The 6,754-nt window shown below is 37.7% G+C and overlaps 1 pseudogene; it reads left to right on the forward strand.

The window, feature by feature from the left end:
* Window positions 1-2,361: 2,361 nt before the first annotated feature.
* Window positions 2,362-6,754, forward strand: part of LOC103192932 — a 5,294-nt pseudogene continuing 901 nt past the window's right edge.

Here is a 6,754-nt window from a genome sequence, read left to right on the forward strand (position 1 = left end):
CAGACTTTGCCCAGTGCTTTAGTTGTAAAAGAAAGGAAATAGAATATTTTGGGTAGTATCAATCTAAGGAGTAGTTAGTTAACTAAATGGTGGGCAAATGTCATAAGGTAAAGTCTTTGTTTATCCCAGAAGGGACGACACTTGATGTAGGAGAGTGAGACTCTGTGATTAAGGTGTGAGGAAAATGATTGTGCTGGAATGGAGTTCTGTAAATGTCCTCTCTGAACCACCTCAGTTCCATAAGTGATTTTATCAAGGATATCAAGATATGCATTTGTTTTAGCTACCAAGTATCTTATGATTTTGTTCTTCTCTTCACGATGCACTATGAAGCAGTAGTGTTGCATACAATAAACTTCCATTTATATTAGAATGATACGAGAATAAGATGTGCTGGTGAGCGAAATCTGTGGATCTTCATTCACTTATTAAATAGACATTATTTTGGAACTTTATGTTGCTGAGATACAAAGACACAGCAACAAAATAATTGACAGTTGTTCAATGAGTACCACATATATAACAGTTGAAATAACGTTTTCTCCCTTCTCTCTTCTTGCTGAGAGTTGCACAGTTTGGGAATGAGACAAACAGGAAAAGCACTTTAGAGCATTGAGTCTTGTACACTCTGCCAGGAAGCTCTTCTCTTTCTGAACCTACTGAGGGCTGTAAATAGTGCCTTCCACCGTTAGTGGGAGGCTTGTTATGTGTTTGCAAGGGTTTGCTGAAGAAATCTTAGTGAGAAGTTTGGGGAGAGTTACTGCAAGATGTCAAATGAGTTCATTCTGGGTGCTGAAATTTGCACAACAGCAATAGCAGTGAAAAGAGTAATGGATTCTTATAATTAAGGTTGTTGTTGTTGTTATGTGCTGTCGAGTCGGCCCTGACTCATAGCGACCCCTCCTTGGGTTTCCGAGGCTGTATCACCACGGAAGTAGGATTGCCCAACCTTCCTTCCGAGGAGTGGCTGGTAGGTTTGAACCGTCAGCCGTCTGGTTAGCAGGCAAGTGACTTAGCCACTATGCTACCAGAGCTCCCATAATTAAGGTTAAACATAACTAAATAGCCTACTGACTGAACTTCTAGTATTTGTCTAGAGTGCTATGTGTAACTGCCAAAGAATTGATGCATTTGAAGTGTGGTGTTGAAAAGAATGGTGCAAATACCATAGACTACCAGAAGGATGAACAATTCTGTCTTGGAAGAAGTACAGCTAGAATTTTCCTTACAATGAGAATGGCGATTCTTCTTTCATACTTAGGTCATGTTGTGAGAAGGGACCAGTTCATGGAGAAGGATATTATGCTGGATAAAGTTGAGAGTCAGTGAAAAAGGAGAAGATCTTCAGGGAGATGGATTGACATAGTGGCTGTGACGATAGGCTCAAGTATGGCATTGATTGTGAACATGACACAGGACTGGGCAGCATTTGGTTCTATTGTACATAGTTGTACCATAAGTTGGAACCAACTCAGTGGTACCTCAAAACACAACAACATGTGGCAGGCAACAGGAGCCCTAGTGATGCCGTTGTTAAAGCACTTGGTTGGGAAGCAAAAGGTCAGTGGTTTGAACCCACCAGCAACTTAGCTGGAGTAAAGACCTGGTGATCTGCCTCCATAAGATTTAAGCTTTGGAAACCCTATGGGGCAGTTCTACTCTGTCCTATAGAATTGCTGTGAGTCATAATTGACTTGACAACACACAATAATAACATGTGGCAGGTAGTTATACATCTTTACATATGATAAATCATAACTGGAGAAAGTAGATACACTGACAAGGAATTTAGGTTAATTTTAACACAGTTATTTTCATTTAATTCCTTTTAGACATGGGTTAAAGACCCCCTTCAGGTGTCATTGAGAAGAGGAGTCTCAGTCCTCAGGAACTAATGGACATTTGGCTACTGTGCTAGTGCCTACACGAAGTCAGATCAAATTCATTGACCACTAAAACTTTTCTGAAATGATTGAATGTTTGATATATCATGAAGCACATGGTATCTTAGGGTCATTAATATGAATGTGAAGGATCATAACGTTGCATCATGAAAAAATTGGTCATTTAAGATATTTAGACATTTGATGCTAGAGAAATGGTTTATTGTGGAGCTTGAAATCTACATGCCAGCTTCCATGATATATGTATGTATGTGTGTATGTATGTGTATGCCAGCATACGTACACAAGCGCAGGCCCATGTGTGCACAGTCACATGAATTTGATGACTTTTCAAATACAAAAAGATGAGAAAATTGCTGTGTGACTTACAATCAATGAAAACTTACTGGTGGTAAGTAAGTGGTGGGGCCAGAGGTGGGTAACGTGGCTGAGAGGTGATATGACAAGTAGGCTCAACATGAATGCTAGAGGATTTGAATCTCAGCTAAGAGACAATATTCCAGTTACTGAATTTTTGGCAATTGGACTTTTTGAAAGTCACAATCTTCTACAGAAAGGATTTTCTAGTGTGAAAATGAACTTTTGCTCAGTCATCCTCTTGAATTATCAGAAAACAAAAAAATCCAGCTCAACGAAGATAAAATGAATTTTTCCATCCTAAGAAGGATCCAGAGCCTGTTTGTTCCACTACAATTACTGATGGAATTCAAAGTGGTGCTGTGGTTACAAGGTCAAACTTTCACTGAATATTTTGGGGGATAATGATGAGACTGTTGGATTTGAAGATACTTTTTTTTTTTTTTTTTAAATTGTGATTTGGGTGAAAATTTACAGAGCAAGTTCACTTTCCATACAGCAGTCACATACACTTTGTCTCATGCCATTGACTACAATTTCCCACAATGCAACAGCTCCCATCCCACTTCCTCCCATGGTTACTTCTTCCCTGTGTCCTTCCCTCAATGCATTCCTGTCCACTGAGCTGTCTCCCTGTGCATACACAGCCCTTCTATTCTCCCATGATTCTTCTCTCCAAGGGGTGTATCCACCTAATGTAAATATTCAGCTCATATGCTTGTTTTTTGTTTGGCTGGAAGCCACAGGAGTGGGTTAAATTCCAGACCTGAAGGGCAGCTAGGGGCCATAGTCTCAGTGGTTCTATCAGACCAGCAAACCTGGTCCTCCCCTTTTTTTCTCTTTTTTTAATAGTTTTGAGTTTTGTTCCACATTGTTCTCCCACTCTATCCAGGATCTCCTACATAGATCCCCCTCTGAGTGGATGGCAGTGGTAGCTGGGCACTATCTAGTTCTTTTGGTCTCATATTCATATAGGCTGAGGATCGCATGATGTACCAGCTGCAAGGACCTTCCATTACTAGGTATATATCACTTCTTTAGGATATATACCTATAAATGGAATGGCTGGGTCAAATGGTATTTCTAATTCCAACTTTTTAGGGAATGACCATACTGTTTTCCACAGTGGTTGTACCATTATATAGTCCTACCAGCAGTGTATGAGAGTCCCAATCTCTCCACATCCTTGTCAGCAATAGTTATTTTCTGTCTTGTTGATCTTTGCTACTAGTGCTGGGGCAAGATGGTATCTTGTTGTTTTGATTTTCATCTTTCTAATGGCTAATGGGGAGCTCTGGTAGCATAGTGGCTAAGGCACTTGACTGCTAACCAGAAGGCTGGCAGTTCAAACCCACCAGCCACTCCTCGGAAGGAAGATGGGGCAATCTACTTCCGTAGTGATACTGCCTCGGAAACCCAAGGAGGGGTCGCTATGAGTCGGGTCCGACTCGACGGCACATAACAACAACAACAACAACAACAATGGCTAATGATCGTGAGCATTTCTCATATGTTTTTTGGCCGCCTGAATATCCTCTTTGGTGAAGTGTCTATTCATGTCTTCTGCCCATTTTTTAATTGAATTATTTCTCTTTTTGTTGTTGAGGTGTTGGAATTTTTTATAAATTCTAGACCTAAGTCCCTTGTCAGATATGCCATTGCTGAAAATTTTTTTCCCATCTGTAGGTTCTCTTTTGACTCTTTTGGAGAAGTCTTGGGAAGCACATAAAAATTTAATTTTGAGAAGGTCCCATTCATCTAGTTTCTCTTCTGCTGTTTGTGCATTTTGGGTTTATGCCATATATTAGGGACCTTAAATTTGCCCCTAAGTTTTCCTTGAGGAACTCTATAGTTTTAGGTTTCACATTTAAGTCTTTGATCCATCTGGAGTTAGTTTTTGTATATGGTGTGAGGTACAGGTCTTGTTTCATTTTTCTGCAAATGGATATCCAGTTTTTCTAGCACTATTTATTAAACAGATATTCTCTTCCCCATTTAATGGAGTTTGGCACTTTGTCAAAGACCAGCTGACCATAGGTCGATGGATCTATTTCTGGGCTCTCAATTCTATTCCATTAGTCTATGTGTCTGTCATTATACCAATACCAGGCAGTTTTGACTACTGTGATTGTATAATAGGTTTTCAGATCTTGGAGTGTGAGACCTCCTACTTTGTTGTTCTTCTTCAATAGTGCTTTGCTTATCTGAGGTCTCTTTCCTTTCCATATAAAGTTAGTGATTGGTTTTTCCATATCCTTAAAATGTTGATAGGATCTGGATTGGGATTGCATTGAATGTGTAGATTGCTTTGGGTAGAACTGACATTTTCACAATGTTCAATCTTGGATTTGAAGATATTCATAATGATTCATCACAAAGTGAAGTAATGGGAGATCCACCTGCAGTAGTGGAATATAAACCTCTTTTACTGTGTGCTGGTAACAAGAACAGAGGGGCTACATCTTATTTAGAGTTGTGTTCTTGCTATAATTAGATGTATACAACATTAAAACTACACACAGGAATTTTTGCCTAAATCGTATCAGTAATTCCTTGAAATTATTTGGGTCTTTCTTTCTTTTATGGCCTTGTAACAACTGAAAGCTTTTAGGGGTGATTATTTTTAAACTCTTAATTTATATTAAAACAATAGCCTTCTATGTCTTTAAGAAAATGTTGCTAATATTATTAAACTATCCATAGGCTCCATTAAACCCATTTCTAGATATTCCATAAATTTAATTGTGAATAACCATTATCAATATTTGAGTCTATAATTGTCATAGTAGCATTTTTCAGAATATATATTTGTAAGTGAAATGAACAAAAAATTACTGATGGTTCATAGTAATAATAGAGAAACAAGTTCCTGGAATCCCTCATGCCAAGACCCCAGAAATAGGAGGAGAGAGCCATGCATACATGTAGGGATCAAAATTCTAGGTGATGTTGAAGGAGAAATGCAGAGACCAAAAATCAAGAAAGGGGTAATAGTAAAGGATAGGGGAGAGTGGCAAGAAGTGGCAAAGGACTTAAAAGGTAGAAGAGTATGGAGGGAAATTAATGCTGTTGATGGCCATGACCTTCCCGTGAGTCAAACTTGCTTTGTGTCCCTGGCTCTTTTCTCATTTAATTCATACTCTTGTCAAGGCTTGAGTAGCTCATCTATAAATGAAACCAAACCAAACCAATTCTGACCAGGCCCAGGTAATTCTAAGAACTCTCATGTGCACATTTTGAAATTAAGTATCAAGCAGAACCTCAGTTTTATTAAATAGATGTTCCATACACACTGAATCGGACTTTCTGGATCATATTTTGACATGCTTTGAACATCTCTGATTTTCCTCTTCACTCTTATTTAGTGACTATCTTAAAAAGAAAAGAACTTTAAATAAATTTTTCCAGATGCTTTAACCTAAATGTTTCAAATGAAAAATATAAGAACACCAGGAAAAATTATACATTCATTTATTAGTTCAATATGTCTTCTCACACTTTGTACCAGGTGCCAGGGACACAGCCATGAACAATTCAAAGGACCTGCCAACATAGGATTTACAATCAGGTGGTCGAAGAGTTACTTTCTAGTCTGTAATAAGCCATATCAAGCAGACTATTTGAACCAACCTAGCATGTTTTCAGAGCTCTGGTGGTGTTTTAGATTCACTCACGTAATGTAGAATGTTCAGAAATTCAGTTGGGAGCAGCCATATCAGAGCTTGAATTTGTTTCTGGATCTATTCAGTCATAGAATTTTCCACATGTAGTGTCTCTTTTTGTCAATAGGATAGACCTTCAGGACCAGATGTCAGTGTTGATAAACCAATAGGCTGTGGCTCAAAACAGTGTCCTTCAAATTTATGGGGAAACATAAATGTTAATTTCTTCCCTACCTTTAACACATCCCACGGAATGCTGGAATAATAACTCAAGCATAAAATTATTTCTTTACTTACCTCAGCTGTCATAAAAAGTTTGGATCATTTAAATTGAGCATCTATACTTCTCAGTTAAAGAAAACAAAATATAAAAATTTAATTTTTGAAGCAGATTTTGAAAGAAGTGTAATGAAGTTTCTTCAATCAGAGGAGATTTTCTTGTTTCCATCTCCCTAGCTATGACCCTCTATCCAAGCCCTTATTTAAAAAATTCTCAAGGAAGATACTTGTTATCAACCTCATATGAATTAGTGGAAGATCAATTCCATCTTTAAGCATTTAAAAAATATATATGTATTATTATTTATGATTTATATTCATAAATTGAATTTCCCCACTGGCTCAAAAGGCTTTAAAGAGACAGGTAATGTTCTAACACCCAGGAACCCTATATAGAAAAGAGATTATAACCTAACAGATCTTACTCTAATTGCCCCAAGTTTTTTTTTTTTTTTTTTATGCTCATAATTTTTTTTAAAAATTGTGATTTGGGTGAAAATTTACAGAGCAAATTCATTTTCCATATAGCAGTTCACATACACTTTGTCTCAT

Source organism: Orycteropus afer, unplaced genomic scaffold (assembly GCF_000298275.1).
Source record: "Orycteropus afer afer isolate SDZICR_OR568_19922 unplaced genomic scaffold, OryAfe1.0 scaffold00032, whole genome shotgun sequence".
NCBI classification, from domain to species: Eukaryota; Metazoa; Chordata; class Mammalia; order Tubulidentata; family Orycteropodidae; genus Orycteropus; species Orycteropus afer.